General features: G+C 44.4%; 1 protein-coding gene across 1 annotated transcript in view; it reads left to right on the top strand.

Moving 5' to 3' along the window:
* Nucleotides 1–18,826, top strand: part of LOC126456503 (glutamate receptor ionotropic, kainate 1) — a 338,468-nt gene that overhangs the window by 275,882 nt on the left and 43,760 nt on the right. The gene's annotated exons all lie outside the window — the stretch shown is intronic.

The raw sequence follows: 18,826 nt of genomic DNA, 5'->3' as shown, positions 1-18,826 counted from the left end.
AGGAGGCACCGAGCAATACTTCAGCTAAAGACCTCCTAAAGGACCCAACAATTACCAACGACGCTGCATACATAAAATCTCATTATGCATTTTTTGTCCCTCTTATTAAAGCTCTAGACTCTAGAGTGTTCAGGAAAAACAGTCTACACGCAACTGCGATTGATAGAAGAGGTTAGAGAAAAAATCAACTTGGTCCCAGGTTCTGTCGGTATGAAAGTTGGTGAGAAACTAAAGACAGTGCTACAAAAAACCCCAGGACTGACCACCCTCTGTACAGTGGCTGACATCTTATCCGGTAAATCAATAGAACATGAGTGTGTGCTCCCATTGCACCCAATAACGTCATTAATATTTGCTCCAGTGACATCTGTTAACATGGAACGATTATTCTCGGCATATAAGGTGCTATCAACACACAAGAGATGCAGTTTCTCATAGGAAAATCTAGAGAAAGTGTTAGCTATTTACTTTGACTGTAATTACGGACATGGAAAATAATATAATGTGGATTTATGTGAATATATTTATCTTTCTAGGCAGTAAAATGTCAAGTTTTGGTCACCTATTTTCTGATTTTTATAAGCTATTTTTGTAAGTGGTAGAACCCATTTTAGGTACCTAATTTACGATTTTTAGAACCTAAAACTCCGAGGTATAGTCATAGGATATTACGCACAACATGAACAGGAAGGGTCCCAAAACACTGCCTTGCGATATATGTGAAGTGACTTTTAAATGTGACGATGACTCTCCATCCAAAAAGCATACTGCGTGCTCACGACCAAAAGGCCCTTAATTCAGTCACAAATTTGACTTGATACCCCATATGATAGTACTCTTCACAATAAGCGAAGATGTGGTACTGAGTCAAATGCTTTTCGGAAATCAAGAGAAGCTACATCCACCTAACTGCAGTGTTCCCAAGCTTTCAGTGAGTCATGTGAGAAACTGTGAATTGGGTTTCACATGATCGATGTCTTCGGAATCCATGCTGGTTGGCATTGAGGAGGTCATTCTGTTCAAGATGCCTCATTATGTTTATGCTCCGAATATGTTCTAAGAATCTGCAATAAACTGATGTCAAGTATCATTTCCCCTACCCTTCTTGTAGGTGAATCTGGCCTGTGCTTTTTTCCAAGACCTGAGCACGGTTTTTTGTTCAAGGGATCTACGATGGATTCTAGTTAGAGGAGGAGCTAACTCAGTCGCAAATTCAGTGTAGAAGTTGAGAGGAATTTCTTCGGCCTCTGGAGCTTTGTTCAATTTTAACGATTTCGGCTACTTCTCAGCACCACTGCCACTCATATTTTCAGTGCTACGATGGTTAAATTGAGGCAGTTCTCCTGGGTGTTTCTTTGTAAAGGAACATTTGAAATCTGTGTTAAGCATTTCAGCTTTTGCTTTGCTACCCTCAGTTTCAGTTCCTGTGTCATTCGCTAGGAATGGCGACTAACTTTGGAGCCGCTAACAGCCTTTACAAACGACAACAATTTCTTTGGGTTAGTGAAATATCATTTGACAACACTCTGCTATGGTACTCACTCTAGGCAGCACCAATTGCTCTCTTGATAGCCAAACGCATTTCATTAAGCGTTTCTCTATGGTGTGGGTTTTATTATTATTATTATTTTGTATTTTATTTTATTTTTGGAATTTAATTAGTTCAAATGGGTCTGAGCACTACGGGACTTAACATCTGAGGTCATCAGACCCCTAGAACTTAGAACTACTTAAACCTAACTAACCTAAGGACATCACACACATCCATGCCCGAGGCAGGATTCGAACCTGCGACCGTAGCGGTCGCGCGGTTCCAGACTGAAGCGCCTAGAACCGCTCCGTCACATCGGTCGGCGCTAACGCACATATGCCAACTTCACATTGAAGTACACTTTCACTGCGCTGTACCGGAAATTACGTCCGTTAAGAATACTAAACAGTTGATACTAGGTGCCTGATACTAGTAGAATAATGAAGTTAGTCGCCTGTCAACATAAGGCGTTAAGGAAGTCACGTGTCAACATTACCTTTGTTCAGTAGGATACCAGACACTGACAGTGAACTGGATTAGAGCTTACTCTACATTCCAACCAAACGAAAGAAATAGAGTATTTTCATCATTTCGTGTACGGAAACGTGCTGGTACCATCCGTTTCTGCGTGTTTTTCTTGATTAATGTGATTATAAAGAGAAGTAAAAAATAAACTTGGAACTAAAGCGTTTCCGGACCTATGTCCATAAGAAGCGTATTCTTTCTCTAGGTACGAATTGCAGTGCCTATGTTATTCATTTACGGTACAAAGTTCCTTCGGACGTGCATGCATGCGTGTCCATAAAACGCTTATTCTTTCTGGAGCTACGATATTGCAGTGCCTATGTTATTCAATTACGATGCAAAGTTCCTTCGGACATGCATGCATGCATGTCCGAAGGAAGAGGCATTGTGATGACTACATGAAACGTATTCGCGGTTGCCGAATGTGGATAACCAGTAATTGTATAAAGGAATGATGACAGTAATAATTTGAGCCGGACCGGAGCTCGAGCCCATATTTCCCGCTTACAAGGAGCGGTTGCCTAATCATTTGACTACCCAAACATGATTGACGACCAGATCAGAACTTCTATATGCCGTCAACCATGAGTCTAAAGCAGGGCTTCACAACATACGTGCTCGCGGAGCAAGCTGTGAGCAGGAAGGCGCGAGCACGGAGCAGCGCGAGCACGCTACCCCCACTACCGGACCAGAGCGGAGAGTGGGGAGAGTCACGTGGGGCACACAACAGCTGCCTTCAGTCAATGTAAATCCGCGGGCACCTGCAGGGATATCATCACGAATTATTACTGCGACAAATGAAACAAATAAAGGAGAATGTACACGTGCCACATAATTTTATTAGCTTAGTGTATGCTTCTACACTAGTATTAATTTATGAACTGTTACACAATAAAAGGTGTCACTGAAGTGTGGGATTCCGGTTATCTTGTACTTTTTGCCCTTTACAATAACGTCTATGTTCGGAGTAATTGTTGGCGCAGCGTGCAGTTTAAATTTCGATCAGACAATGCGTTTCTCAGGCGCGTCTTGTTACATTTCATTGCAGAGAACAGTTGTTCACAAACGTACGTCGAACCGAACATTGATATTATTGTAGCCGCCAGTTTGTGCAAACGAGGAAATCTATCCTGAGGGAAGTGTCTGTAGAATTCCAAAATGTTTTTCTTGTTCTGAAATTTGTCTCTGTATTCTCTGTCACACTGCAGGTCAATAATTTCTAGTTGCAGCTCAGGACGAATCTCTTCAATATTCGCTGAATATGGGGAGGAGGACAGATCAAAATCACTGTCTAGTGCTGTCAGATCTTGAAAGCGTTGATCAAATTCTTTCTTAAGGGCAACTAAACTATGTGAATAACGTTCACAGTCTTTGTGAACATCTTGCATGGATGATAATTTAGGAAAATGAGCTAGATTTCCTGTTTCCAGCTGACTCACCCAAAGTGTCAATTTCATTTTAAAAGCTCGTAGTCGATCAATGAAATGAGTAATTAGCAGATCCTTACCTTGTAGTGAAATGTTCAAAGCATTCAGATGGCTAGTTAAATCTGCTAAGAACGCGAATCACATTTCCATGAAGACTCTTTCAATTCAGGAACACACGCGTTATTTATTTCCATGAACATATTTATCTCATCTAATAGGCAAAAAAATCGATTTAATAATTCGCCACGACTAAGCCAGCGACCCTCGCTGTAATAAGGCAGGCTACCATACTGGCTTTCTTCATCCTCAAGAAAGCTTTTAAATTGTCTGTGTTGTAGTCCATGGTTCCTTATATAATTGGTTGTACGAACAACAACACTCATCACATTTTTTAGAGTGATACTCTTTGCACATAAGTTTTCCTGGTGGATCATAGTGAACGCCCCTTATTTCATTCGGCACGGTCAGTTTTTGCATTTTCTCCTTCAACATCGCAACGAAACCTGATTTTTTTCCCTGTCATCGCTGGTGCACCGTCTGTAGACACTGAAACTAAAGAATTCCACAACAATCCTATATTTTCAACACTTTCTTCAACACTACTTAAAATATCACCTCCGGTTGTAGTGTTCTTCATGGCTACTACATCGAGGAGCTCCTCCCTCACCTGAAGATCTCTATTAACACCTCTAATAAATATGGCAAGCTGCGCTGTTCCAGTGATATCAACACTTTCGTCCAGAGCTAGAGAATACGCCATAAAATCTTTACAGATATTTGCAACCTGGCTCTGGACGTCGTCTGCCATGTCCTGTATGCGACGCATAATGGTCATGTTAGATAATGGCACAATCCGAAACTGTTCGACTTGAGATGGACACAAATGTTCCGCTGCAACTACCAAACATTCTTTTATTAAATCGCCATCAGTGAAGAGGCGCAAGGATTTTGCTAAAAGCACAGCAATTTTGTTACTCTCTCTGAGAGCTGCCTCAGTTGATTTTTCTTCATCGTCCAGAACTTCTTCGGATAGCTTCCTTTTAAGTTTAATAACTTCCTGTGTACGGTCTGGTCCATCACATTTTCCACTTCCGTAATCTTTCGCGTGGCACGACATATAATGTCGCTGCAAATTCAATTTCCTAAAAGAATTCAGCGTTTTGTGACATACTAAACATTCTGCAACACCATCTTTTTCTGTAAACAGATACAATTCCTCCCAATGGGGGTTGAACTGCAAAATCATGGTTGGGGTTACACAACGGCGACTTGACATGATTCTTAACCAGCGAAGTGACTGTTAGAGCTGATCGTAGTACTTTAAACGTTACACAGTCGGCGCGAATTCAATAGGCACGTTGCGGCCCTATTCAAACGTGCGCGCGCATTTCCACTCCCTCCCTGCACCGCGACCTTGCACCTGCTCGCGAGCCCGTGCCTGAGCAGACGCGAGTACTCGCGCTCAAAACCGACCAGTTGTTAAGCCCTGGTCTAAAGCCTGTGCTCGTACAGCCATTACGTATATTCCCGCAGATGGGAGATATTTCGCTTGAAAGTCACTTGCCTAGTGTCGGCACATAAATACGACATTTCAGTGCCTGTGTTGTTTCGAATTACCTGCATGTCCGAAGGAAATTTGCATAGTAGTTCGTAGTGACACACGCACTGTAATATCGTATATCGGCTGGTTGGGCGGCTTCTCCGTGGTCTTGGTTAAGAGTGTCACAAGGACCCAAGGCCATGTGGCAACAACGCTAGCGCCGAAGCGGCGAGCATAAGTTCATCAGTGTCAGATGACAGCAGGAAGGAGCGTCGACCTGGTTCGAAGGTTTCAGTAGGTACAACGAAGGAGTCGAGCTTGTGTTGTGGAGAGATATCCGTTTCTGTGGCGTCCATCGCGGGAGTCCTGGTGGCGGCCATGTCACCGGGTGAAGTGACTGCACCGTCTGTAGAGCAGTGGGAAGGCACTAGGTTGTGATCCGAGAGATCATGCGACAAGCTTGGCAAACCCGCAGGTGTGGCGAGGGATGTCGTGTAAGGTACTGGTGGGGCAGTCAGCTCGGGCGACACGGACGCTTCTGACAACGGGAGCAGCGCGAGACGTCTTTGCACGCATTCAGACCGAAAATGGCCCTCCTCCCAGCTACCGGTACTGTTATGGGTCTGAACGTCATACATTATGATGGCACGACAGCCTAAGACGAGATAGGTTCGGAATTATACCCACCGATTGGCAACCTGTTCCGGGACTTTTTTTTTCCCCACAGGGTTGGAGCACCTCAATAACAGCGTCTGCGGGTAGTTCGAACGGCACTTCGAATATCCGTATCGTTTGTGCGCCAAAGCCGACATGTTCGACGATTGTCGTTGGAATGACAGAAATGTAGCCCATGTTTGGCTTCCTACAGCATCTTGTCGCACATGGTGTCGTTAATCATTCTGACGTGTACTGTACTACTAGCTATTGAGAACACGGAGCACGTGCATATCTCACCACTGACTTCTAGTATAAGCCCCATGCCGCACGCAGTTGACGTCAACAAGTGTATGGGCCTGAAGATGACGTTGTTCCAACGTTGAAACTAGTTGCCAAAATAAAATCGACATCTTAAATTCAGCTGGAGGATTTTTTTCATTTTTCATATAGCTATGGACAGGTTGATTCCGATTAGATCTTGTGGTGGTATTTTAAGGTTGTCGCTAAGAGATCATTCACTGTCAGGCGCCTTTGAGCGGGCGAAGTCCGAACAAAAGTTGAAACGTTAAGTCGTTTTGTAATAGCTGTGCTCCATGTTGGTCTACAAAGATGACGACTCTTCCAAGGGGAACACTCTATCGCAGCCCCGTCAGATTTAGTGGTAAGATGACGCTTTGGATGGTCCGTGAAAACCTGAACACAGATCATGCATGAAAACAGGAGGAAGGTGAACTGAACTGTAAATAAAGAAGCAAAATCGAAACAGTGAACGGTTGAAGCTCAAGATCTACATCTACATCTACATTGATACTCCGCAAGCCACCCAACGGTGTGTGGCGGAGGGCACTTTACGTGCCACTGTCATTACCTCCCTTTCCTGTTCCAGTCGCGTATGGTTCGCGGGAAGAACGACTGTCTGAAAGCCACCGTGCGCGCTCTAATCTCTCTAATTTTACATTCGTGATCTCCTCGGGAAGTATAAGTAGGGGGAAGCAATATATTCGATACCTCATCCACAAACGCACCCTCTCGAAACCTGGCGAGCAAGCTACACCGCGATGCAGAGAGCCTCTCTTGCAGAGTCTGCCACTTGAGTTTATTAAACATCTCCGTAACGCTATCACGGTTACCAAATAACCCAGTGACGAAACGCGCCGCTCTTCTTTGGATCTTCTCTATCTCCTCCGTCAACCCGACCTGGTACGGATCCCACACTGATGAGCAATACTCAAGTATAGGTCGAACGAGTGTTTTGTAAGCCACCTCCTTTGTTGATGGACTACATTTTCTAAGCACTCTCCCAATGAATCTCAACCTGGTACCCGCCTTACCAACAATTAGTTTTATATGATCATTCCACTTCAAATCGTTCCGTACGCATACTCCCAGATATTTTACAGAAGTAACTGCTACCAGTGTTTGTTCCGCTATCATATAATCATACAATAAAGGATCCTTCTTTCTATGTATTCGCAATACATTACATTTGTCTATGTTAAGGGTCAGTTGCCACTCCCTGCACCAAGTGCCTATCCGCTGCAGATCTTCCTGTATTTCGCTACAATTTTCTAATGCAGCAACTTCTCTGTATACTACAGCATCATCCGCGAAAAGCCGCATGGAACTTCCGACACTATCTAGTAAGTCATTTATATATATTGTGAAAAGCAATGGTCCCATAACACTCCCCTGTGGCACGCCAGAGGTTACTTTAACGTCTGTAGACGTCTCTCCATTGATAACAACATGCTGTGTTCTGTTTGCAAAAAACTCTTCAATCCAGCCACACAGCTGGTCTGATATTCCGTAGGCTCTTACTTTGTTTATCAGGCGACAGTGCGGAACTGTATCGAACGCCTTCCGGAAGTCAAGAAAAATAGCATCTACCTGGGAGCCTGTATCTAATATTTTCTGGGTCTCATGAAAAAATAAGGCGAGTTGGGTCTCACACGATCGCTGTTTCCGGAATCCATGTTGATTCCTACATAGTAGATTCTGGGTTTCCAGAAATGACATGATACGCGAGCAAAAAACATGTTCTAAAATTCTACAAGAGATCGACGTAAGGGATATAGGTCTATAGTTTTGCGCATCTGCTCGACGACCCTTCTTGAAGACTGGGACTATCTGTGCTCTTTTCCAATCATTTGGAACCCTCCGTTCCTCTAGAGACTTGCGGTACACGGCTGTTAGAAGGGGGGCAAGTTCTTTAGCGTACTCTGTGTAGAATCGAATTGGTATCCCGTCAGGTCCAGTGGACTTTCCTCTATTGAGTGATTCCAGTTGCTTTTCTATTCCTTGGACACTTATTTCGATGTCAGCCATTTTTTCGTTTGTGCGAGGATTTAGAGAAGGAACTGCAGTGCGGTCTTCCTCTGTGAAACAGCTTTGGAAAAAGGTGTTTAGTATTTCAGCTTTACGCGAGTCATCCTCTGTTTCAATGCCATCATCATCCCATAGTGTCTGGATATGCTGTTTCGAGCCACTTACTGATTTAACGTAAGACCAGAACTTCCTAGGATTTTCTGTCAAGTCGGTACATAGAATTTTACTTTCGAATTCAATGAACGCTTCACGCAAGGCCCTCCTTACGCTAACTTTGACATCGTTTAGCTTCTGTTTGTCTGAGAGGTTTTGGCTGCGTTTAAACTTGGAGTGGAGCTCTCTTTGCTTTCGCAGTAGTTTCCTAACTTTGTTGTTGTACCACGGTGGGTTTTTCCCGTCCCTCACAGTTTTACTCGGCACGTACCTGTCTAAAACGCATTTTACGATTGCCTTGAACTTTTTCCATAAACACTCAACATTGTCAGTGTCGGAACAGAAATTTTCGTTTTGATCTGTTAGGTAGTCTGAAATCTGCCTTCTATTACTCTTGCTAAACAGATAAACCTTCCTCCCTTTTTTTATATTCCTATTAACTTCCATATTCAGGGATGCTGCAACGGCCTTATGATCACTGATTCCCTGCTCTGTACATACAGATTCGAAAAGTTCGGGTCTGTTTGTTATCAGTAGGTCCAATATGTTATCTCCACGAGTCGGTTCTCTGTTTAATTGCTCGAGGTAATTTTCGGATAGTGCACTCAGTATAATGTCACTCGATGCTCTGTCCCTACCACCCGTCCTAAACATCTGAGTGTCCCAGTCTATATCTGGTAAATTGAAATCTCCACCTAAGACTATAACATGCTGAGAAAATTTATGTGAAATGTATTCCAAATTTTCTCTCAGTTGTTCTGCCACTAATGCTGCTGAGTCGGGAGGTCGGTAAAAGGAGCCAATTATTAACCTAGTTCGATGTGCAAAATGGTTTAACCTGAATATCCAGGGCGTCGTGGTTATATGGTCACGGTGTCGCGAACGAAGACGTCCGGCCTCAAATCTCCCTCGTGCCCCCATTTTTTCGAAAAATTACGAACTGCCCGTCCTATTGACGTGTATGTTCACTTTATTGAAATTTGTGTCGGTGTCGGGTTGTAACGACCGTTTGCGACAGCAACTTATAAGAAAGAGACCTCCAGACGTACTTACCTCCTATTTGTGCTACACAAGTACCATATGCTATGGCTGTTGCGTTCCGTATTAGAAGTTTTGACTCCTGATTTCAATTGTTGTAACGTAATCCACATCAAATTATTTGTTGTTTTCATTGTTGTGAGAGATCTATGCGACATCTCGCCTGCTCTCACTGTTCACCCCACTTACTTACGACGGGAATATATCCTTACTAAATGGCTCATATTCTATAACCAATGTATAGTATGACAGTTGCCAAGACTATAAAAGGAGAACAGACACGTCACTGCCCGGACAGAAAGTTCATAATGTCGCGGGGAAAAAAATGGGGCACGAGCGAGACTTGTAAGTTGAGTTCTCACTCTACAGTCCAACACCGTGACCAACCAATGACGACGCCGTGACTCTTGCAGTTCACTCGATGTTGCACTTGTTGACCTTGGACCATTCACTGTTTCGATTTTCCTTCTTTTTCACAGTCCAGTACTCCTTCTTACTGTTTTCTTGCTTGATCTGTGTTCAATTTTCACAACCTATCCACTGGGCGATTTTCCGACTGCTGTGGACGAGCGGTTCTAGGCGCTTCAGTCCGGAACCACGCTGCTGCTACGGTCGCAGGTTCGAATCCTGCCTCGGGCATGGATGTGTGTGATGTCCTTAGGTTAGTTAGGTTTAAGTAGTTCTAGGACTAGGGGACTGATGACCTCAGATGTTAGGTCTCATAGTGCTTGGAGCCATTTGAACCATTTGAACTGGGCCATTTTACGTCTAAAACTGAGGGTGCTGCGATGGGGAGCTTCCCTCGTTAGCAGCGGCCAAAGTAAACACATGCGACACATGCCTCGGTAGCGGAGCGCTGGCGCGTGACCTCTGCCGGCGGCAGACTGAACCATTGAGGCATCATTACACCTGAGGATATCGCGCGATAAAAGGCGCATATAGTACCTCGAAAATACCGTGAATACTTTGATAGTCAATTTTTCAGAAACGGCCGAGTAAGCTGAGACACGTATCTGCTAATTTGTACTCCTCTTACATGCAGAAAATTTCCTGGTAAATGGGCTCACAGCATTTTCCGTGTTCTCCTTGTTAGTCAACCTTTACAAGCGGAGGAAACGTCACGTGGAACTTCAAATACTGTCAAGAACATCCGCAACCGCTTTTGATAATCGAAATCTTAAAATTCGTTTCACACTTGTCGTTCCATCTGACAAAATAAACCGTCAGCTTCTAAAGAACTACGACATACGCTGTCTTGACCCAAATGAAAGAAAACAACCTACTGTAACTAGCCAGATCATGAGCATCCCAGCGTTAGCGAGATAAAAGCAACCCGAATCTTTCTCAGAAAAACAAGAATGCAGTGTTTCAGGGCAGACGCAGGATTCCGCGTAGCTGCGAACCTTGCGCTTTCCGGTCACGTGCCTCGGCGCATCGTGACTTTCGGGGTAATTGGTATGAATTGCATTACAGCTTCCTAGCTGGTGGTCGCCAGAAATGATCACTTTTGCTTACAGACCAACTTTCGCTGTGCTATCGCACGAGCTCAGCATTTTGATGAAGTAAAAACCCCTTTGCTTGTACTTCCTTGGGCAGGGATCAGCAACAGAATAAAGGACAGTAGTTAACACAAGAAAGTCGTGTGAGAAGTACAGTACAAGTATAAATGAAAGTAAACGGGAACGTTCGACAATCTTCTGAGAAACGCACAGGAGGAGTGATGCAACACAATTCGCTTATAACACTGGGTACATGAAATTTTTTTATCGAAAATATATATTACAGGGTGACAGTTATTGAAGTGTATGAAATAAAATCGTCATAACTTCTGAACGGCTTTCGGTAGCACGTACCAGCTGCACGATTGGCCGCAGGCATGATGTAAATTAGTATTGGGGGGGGGGGGGGGGGGGACCGCATTCTGGCTCTGGGGTACCCAGAGGCCACTGGCATGGACCCCAATTGGCCGCCATATTCTCGGGATCTGAAGATATGCGACTCCTTTTCGTGGGGCTTTATCTAAGATAAGGTGTACAGAAATTACCCCAAAACCATTGCTGAGCTAAAAATAGCCATTCAAGAGGTCATCGACAGCATCAATGTTTCAGCACTTCACCAGGTCATGCACAACTTGGCTATTCGTCTGCGCCCCATCATCGCCAATGATGGCAGGCATATGCAACATATCATAACCTAAATTCGAATCTCCATAGTGACGTACCACACTCATGAAATGTTTTAAGAAGTAAACAACCTGCAGTCAGAAAAATAATATCATGCGAGAATTAAGCGATGAGTCCGACTTCAACTGAGATGATTCCGTGATGATGTCACAAACTTTCAGGGATTACGGAGAAGAGCAAATGTATCAGTTTAAGCTGAGTGATGCTACTCCGGAATAGAGCGAGTCGAAAAGTATAAGGTCAAATCTATTCACGTTCCGCCTTAGCCAATTGCCACCAGATGGTTTCACCGGTTGGTAGACTGTTAATGGAGATCGTCTACTCTACAGAATTAATAAATTCCGTTTCACAAGCTGCTACATTTGCAACAGTTGTTCAGAATAGTCTCCTCAAGCGTCAATCCAGGTGTGGCATTGTCGCACTAAGTTCTGTCGAACTCGGTCTAACATCTCCGGTGTAGTCTGAACAGTGTCGCGGGAGCCGTGAATCCTTTGCCAGGAGATCCTCTTCAATCTCGACAGGCGTTTAGTACACAAGACTTTTCACATGGCTCTACAAGAATACATCTGCTTACTCACATTTCGGGAAATGTCTGATCCAGGTGTTCACGAACCCCCAGTTCAAAGGTGGGTGGAACTCCATCGTGTTGGAACCACATCCGCAGTCGAATACACGTCACATATGTTCCATGAAACTGTGTAGTACTTCTCTGATATACACTGTGTACATGGATGCATATAAGCGTATAACTTTTAAGCGAAAATACGATTATAGCTTTTGACACTGTCGTTTCTGGAGCAGGGTCCGTTGCTTCTAATTGATACTTCTCGATCATCCTGCATAGTTTGTAACCCCATCACAGAACCACCGTGTATGCTTCTCGTTCTTAGTTTTGTACAAATAGATACTAAACAGGCTTCAGTAACAGTTATGTGTCTCGATTACTGGGTAACGTTAGATGCAGGATGTTGAAACCATACCAGGCAAACTGGAAACGGATTAATAACATTGGTAAATAGTAAAACTGCAGAAATGAGAAGGTTAGCAAATACAAAGTTTTACTCATGGCGCGTATTCAGTGTATTAGAAGGACTACAAGATTACAATTTTAGTGGACGTGAGTGTATACAGAGTGAGAAATTTCGTCCAATTTCCTAACAGTGTGCAATGAGGAGGTCAGAGTAAGCATAGACTATATGGAAGCCGACGTTTATGCAGATAGCTCCAGTAATAATTTCAAAGAATAGGGGTTGTCTGAAAGCAAACTGCTTTCTGTTGGTAAGTGCACCAGTAATTGTACAGAACACCTGCAGCGTATCTCGTCAAGTTCTCGGACGTGACAATTGACAAACTTATAACGTGTTACGTAAACCGTTATAATAATTACTGCCATTTCAGAATGAGTGCACCAATAAATCTAATACACGTAAATGAATATTTGTTTTATATATAGTGTCTCTTCTTTCGAACACGTCCGAAAGAATAGACAGCACACATGTATAATTAAGGTGACGACGACCAACTGACAACTTCAGTGCAGATGAACACCTCGCTCGAACTCTTACAAGAATCGGCGAAATGCTGCGAGTAATGAGGATAATGAGCAAGGGACAACACTACGTCAGTCTGACGGCATGCGTGCTAGAGTAGTTCGTGCAATTGCGACGACCACTGTGTCCGGTTAGTCAAATGGTCAGCGCATCTGAGCACTAAGAAGGAGACCGGGTTCAAATTCTTATCCAGCACAAATTTACGACTTTCGCCATTGATTTAATTCAGCCCCCCTACCAGCTAATGTCGTCATTTCATTTGTGTCCTGATATTTTTTATTCACCTTCCATGCATTTTTATACCATTCATCCGATTAGGATGAAACTTTCGTCAGTTGTCCTGCACAAGCTGCGAAGGTTTGTGTGTGTGTGTGTGTGTGTGTGTGTGTGTGTGTGTGTGTGTGTGGGTGGGTGGGTGGGTGGGTGGGTGGGTGTGGGTGTCTGTATGTGTATGTGCGTGTCTGTATATGTGTATGTTCCACATCTCCTCCTAAACCACTGGACCGATTTCAACCAAACTTGGTACACATATCTTCCTGCCGCCGTTGGATAAGCAGCTGCAGCAGCAAGTCGTATACTCCTAGCTCACTCATTTGTTACATAGTTTAATTCTTAATTTCTTTGCGTGTTTTTGGTACTTGCATAGTTTAATTCATAAACTAGCATCGCGTTTTAGTACCTGAATAGTGTAAAATCGCGTAGTCTCCTTCCGCCGCCGAGCAGTGTGTCAGCAGTGCGCAAGTAGCAGCATTACTGCATTTACTAGGCAATCTTGTATTTTAATAACCGTTTAAATTTTGTGTCGATTTGTTTGCGCTCTCTGTAGATTAGTTCAGACGTTCTTTGCACAACAGTTTTTAGCATGGATAGGGACTGCAACTGCTGTGTTCGGATGCAGGCTGAGTTGGCATCCCTTCGCGCCCAGCTTCAGGCAGTGTTGGCTTCGGTCACACAGCTTGAGGCTGTTGCCAATGGGCATCACTGTGGGGGTCCGGATGGGGGTTTGTCGGCGACGGCCAGCTCGTCCCACGCATCCCCCGATCGCAATACGACTGTGGTTGCCCGGGATACTGCCCACATTGAGGCTGATCCCTCACCTGTGGTAGAGTGGGAGATCGTCTCAAGGTATGGCAGGGAGCGAAAGACATTCCAGAGGGCTGAACGGAAGGCCTCTCCAGCTTGTCTGACGAACCGGTTTCAGGCTCTGTCTCAGGCTGATACTAATCTTCGGCCTGACATGGCTGCTTGTCCTGTTCCAGAGGTTGCCCCTCAGTCTGCAAGATCCGGGCGGTCGAAGAGGGTGGGCTTACTGGTAGTTGGGAGCTCCAACGTCAGGCGCGTAATGGGGCCCTTTAGGGATATGGCAGCAAGAGAGGGGAAGAAAACCAATGTGCACTCCGCGTGCATACCGGGGGGAGTCATTCCAGATGTGGAAAGGGTCCTTCCGGATGCCATGAAGGGTACAGGGTGCACCCATCTGCAGGTGGTCGCTCATGTCGGCACCAATGATGTGTGTCGCTATGGACCAGAGTAAATCCTCTCTGGCTTCCGGCGGCTATCTGATTTGGTGAAGACCGCCAGTCTCGCTAGCGGGATGAAAGCAGAGCTCACCATCTGCAGCATCGTCGACAGGACTGACTGCGGACCTTTGGTACAGAGCCGAGTGGAGGGTCTGAATCAGAGGCTGAGACGGTTCTGCGACCGTGTGGGCTGCAGATTCCTCGACTTGCGCCATAGGGTGGTGGGGATTCGGGTTCCGCTGGATAGGTCAGGAGTCCACTACACGCAACAAGCGGCTACACGGGTAGCAGGGGTTGTGTGGCATGGGCTGGGCGTTTTTTTAGGTTAGATGGCCTTGGGCAAGTACAGAAAGGGCAACAGCCTCAACGGGTGCGGGGCAAAGTCAGGACATGCGGGGAGCAAGCAGCAATCGGTATTGTAATTGTCAACTGTCGAAGCTGCGTTGGTAAAGTACCGGAACTTCAAGCGCTGATAGAAAGCACCGAAGCTGAAATCGTTATAGGTACAGAAAGCTGGCTGAAGCCAGAGATAAATTCTGCCGAAATTTTTACAAAGGTACAGACGGTGTTTAGAAAGGATAGATTGCATGCAACCGGTGGTGGAGTGTTCGTCGCTGTTAGTAGTAGTTTATCCTGTAGTGAAGTAGAAGTGGATAGTTCCTGTGAATTATTATGGGTGGAGGTTACACTCAACAACCGAGCTAGGTTAATAATTGGCTCCTTTTACCGACCTCCCGACTCAGCAGCATTAGTGGCAGAACAACTGAGAGAAAATTTGGAATACATTTCACATAAATTTTCTCAGCATGTTATGGTCTTAGGTGGAGATTTCAATTTAGCAGATATAGACTGGGACACTCAGATGTTTAGGACGGGTGGTAGGGACAGAGCATCGAGTGACATTATACTGAGTGCACTATCCGAAAATTACCTCGAGCAATTGAACAGAGAACCGACTCGTGGAGATAAGATCTTGGACCTACTGATAACAAACAGACCCGAACTTTTCGACTCTGTATGTGCAGAAAAGGGAATCAGTGATCATAAGCCAGTTGCAGCATCCCTGAATATAGAAGTTAATAGGAATATAAAAAAAGGGAGGAATGATTATCTGTTTAGCAAGAGTAATAGAAGGCAGATTTCATACTACCTAACAGATCAAAACGAAAATTTCTGTTTCGACACTGACCATGCTAAGTGTTTATGGAAAAAGTTCAAGGCAATCGTAAAATGCGTTTTAGACAGGTACGTGCCGAGTAAAACTGTGAGGGACAGGAAAAACCCACCGTGGTACAACCATTGCTTTTCACAATATATATAAATGACCTAGTAGATAGTGTCGGAAGTTCCATGCGGCTTTTCGCGGATGATGCTGTAGTATACAGAGAAGTTGCAGCATTAGAAAATTGTAGCGAAATGCAGGAAGATCTGCAGCGGATTGGCACTTGGTGCAGGGAGTGGCAACTGACCCTTAACATAGACAAATGTAATGTATTGCGAATACATAGAAAGAAGGATCCTTTATTGTATAATTATATGATAGCGGAACAAACACTGGTAGCAGTTACTTCTGTAAAATATCTGGGAGTATGCGTGCGGAACGATTTGAAGTGGAATGATCATATAAAATTAATTGTTGATAAGGCGGGTACCAGGTTGAGATTCATTGGGAGAGTCCTTAGAAAATGTAGTCCATCAACAAAGGAGGTGGCTTACAAAACACTCGTTCGACCTATACTTGAGTATTGCTCATCAGTGTGGGATCCGTACCAGATCGGTTTGACGGAGGAGATAGAGAAGATCCAAAGAAGAGCGGCGCGTTTGGTCACAGGGTTATTTGGTAACCGTGATAGCGTTACGGAGATGTTTAATAAACTCAAGTGGCAGACTCTGCAAGAGAGGCGCTCTGCATCGCGGTGTAGCTTGCTCGCCACGTTTCGAGAGGGTGCGTTTGTGGATGAGGTATCGAATATATTGCTTCCCCCTACTTATACCTCCCGAGGAGATCACGAATGTAAAATTAGAGAGATTAGAGCGCGCACGGAGGCTTTCAGACAGTCGTTCTTACCGCGAACCATACGCGACTGGAACAGGAAAGGGAGGTAATGACAGTGGTACGTAAAGTGCCCTCCGCCACACACCGTTGGGTGGCTTGCGGAGTATAAATGTAGATGTAGATCCCTTACTATCAAGCAACAATCGCTGTGGTGGTAAGATAAGAATCACCTATGTATCATAGCTCAGGAGATACGACGTCATAAATGCGTGAAAAACTACCTCTTCATGCAATAGATTTAAATTTATTATTTCAGTTCTCAGACATTATCCACATATGTCACTAAATGAACCTACAGAAGCATATCATGGTAACACACACAGTTCAGGAGATATGACGTCATGAACACTGAGAAGCATGAAGAAATGCCGCACCGCGCATTTTGTCTTTAGTCGTAAGACAATCCTACAGTCGACTCAAGGAAATCTCTGACACCTCGCAGTGGTTTTGACAGCTTTCAACTGAGAATTGCAAACGGCTGTAGAAGAAAATAGTTTTCGAGGTCGCTAGGCTTCTAGGTGACAGTCACGATGACATTTGACTCCTAGAGTTCGGTCCAGGTCGTTGGGGGCCGGGGGGGGGGGGGGGGGGGGGGGAGAAGGGTAGGGGGGGGGGATATATAAGCATATCCCTGTAACGTCTAACGGTATTCCTTCCGTATCACTTGATATGCGCGAAAATTTACTGGGACAGTAAGACACACATAGCGCCGCACTGTTTGAAGGTTTGGGGTGAAAAAGGATGACGTAAAATGATAAATCAGGATCGCCTGGAGCAATTTCGTTAAAATATGGTGTATTTATCGCTCTTATTTGTGTAAATAATACTTTGGAGGTATGGAAATGAGCGTTTGGCGTCATTCGCCGGGAGGCCCCTTGCGGGGCAGGTCCGGCCGCCTTGGTGCAGATCTTTTACATTCGACGCCACATTGGGCCACCTCTGCGCCGGAGCTTTGGAGGTAAGATACCCTTACTGTCGATGGGAGTGTGGAACACAATGAGAAGAACTGGTACGTAGAAACTTCCAAAATCGACATGATGGTATTTCTCTCCTGTAAGAGAACTTTTCTAGTCAAAAATATCGGTCTTAATTTGAAAAAAAAAAAAAAAATCTGAGAATGCATTTCGATCACAGCATCGTTACGGCAGTGAGACATGGGTTGCGCGAGAAGAACAGAACTGAAGCATTTGATATGTGGTGCTACAGAAGAGTGTTGAAAGTTAGGTGGGCTGATAACGTAAGGAATGAAGAAGTTCTCCGCAAAATCGGAGGAAAGGAAGGAGGACACTGCCGAGAAGAAGGTACAGGATGATAGGATATCTATTAAGACATCAAAGAATAACTTCCATGGTACTATAGGGGTAAAAACTGTAGAGGAAGACAGAGATTGTAATAAATCCAGCAAATAACTGCGGACGTAAGTTGTAAGTGCTACTCTGAAATGAAAAGGTTGGCACAGGAAAGGAATTTGCTGCAGGCGAGATCAAACCAGTCAGAAGACCGATGACTTAAAAAAAATACTTTTAATACATTAAAAGTATGACGTGTAATCTGTCTCTTATTTGCACTGTTCATTGCATCAACCACATCGTGAAATTGAGCACTGGAGCAAGTTCATAATTTCCCCAGCGTGTTTCGCCACCAAGCATCATGCACCACAGACACATTCAAATTCATCTCTCTGTCTCGAAATGAGATTACTGGCGGAATTAAAAGTTTCCTCAGAATTCAAACGGAACTGCAGTGCGAAATTCACAACAGATACTGACGAAATATGTGTACAGATATGTGCGAAATATGTTAAATGCTTGTGAAATATACAGGGTGCTTAGAAAGTACTTCTATAAACTTTGGGGGCAGGTTCCTCATACCAAAACAAGAAAAAAGTTCCTGTAAACGTACGTCCAAAAAACCTTCGTTATCAAGCTAATAATGAAAGTTTACAGGTTAGGTGACTGCACCTCACCATATCATAATAATAACTGTTCTAAATGTCCTCCGGTTGATTGCAGACACGCTTGCACTCATTGAATCAAGGGTTGTGCACATTTTCAAATACTCCCTGACGGTTTCTAACGGTTTCGCAGGCTTACCACATACAGACACACACACACACACACACACACACACACACACACACACACACACAAAAAAAAAAAAAAAAAAAAAAATGGTTCAAATGGCTCTGAGCACTATGGGACTCAACTGCTGTGGTTATCAGTCCCCTAGAACTTAGAACTACTTAAACCTAACTAACCTAAGGACATCACACACATCCATGCCCGAGGCAGGATTCGAACCTGCGACCGTAGCAGTCGCAC

The sequence above is a fragment of the Schistocerca serialis genome, chromosome 1 (genome assembly GCF_023864345.2).
Source record: "Schistocerca serialis cubense isolate TAMUIC-IGC-003099 chromosome 1, iqSchSeri2.2, whole genome shotgun sequence".
In the NCBI taxonomy this organism is placed as follows: domain Eukaryota; kingdom Metazoa; phylum Arthropoda; class Insecta; order Orthoptera; family Acrididae; genus Schistocerca; species Schistocerca serialis.
Note: the sequence above shows the minus strand (reverse complement) of the source record. Positions and strands in the feature narration are given on the sequence as shown.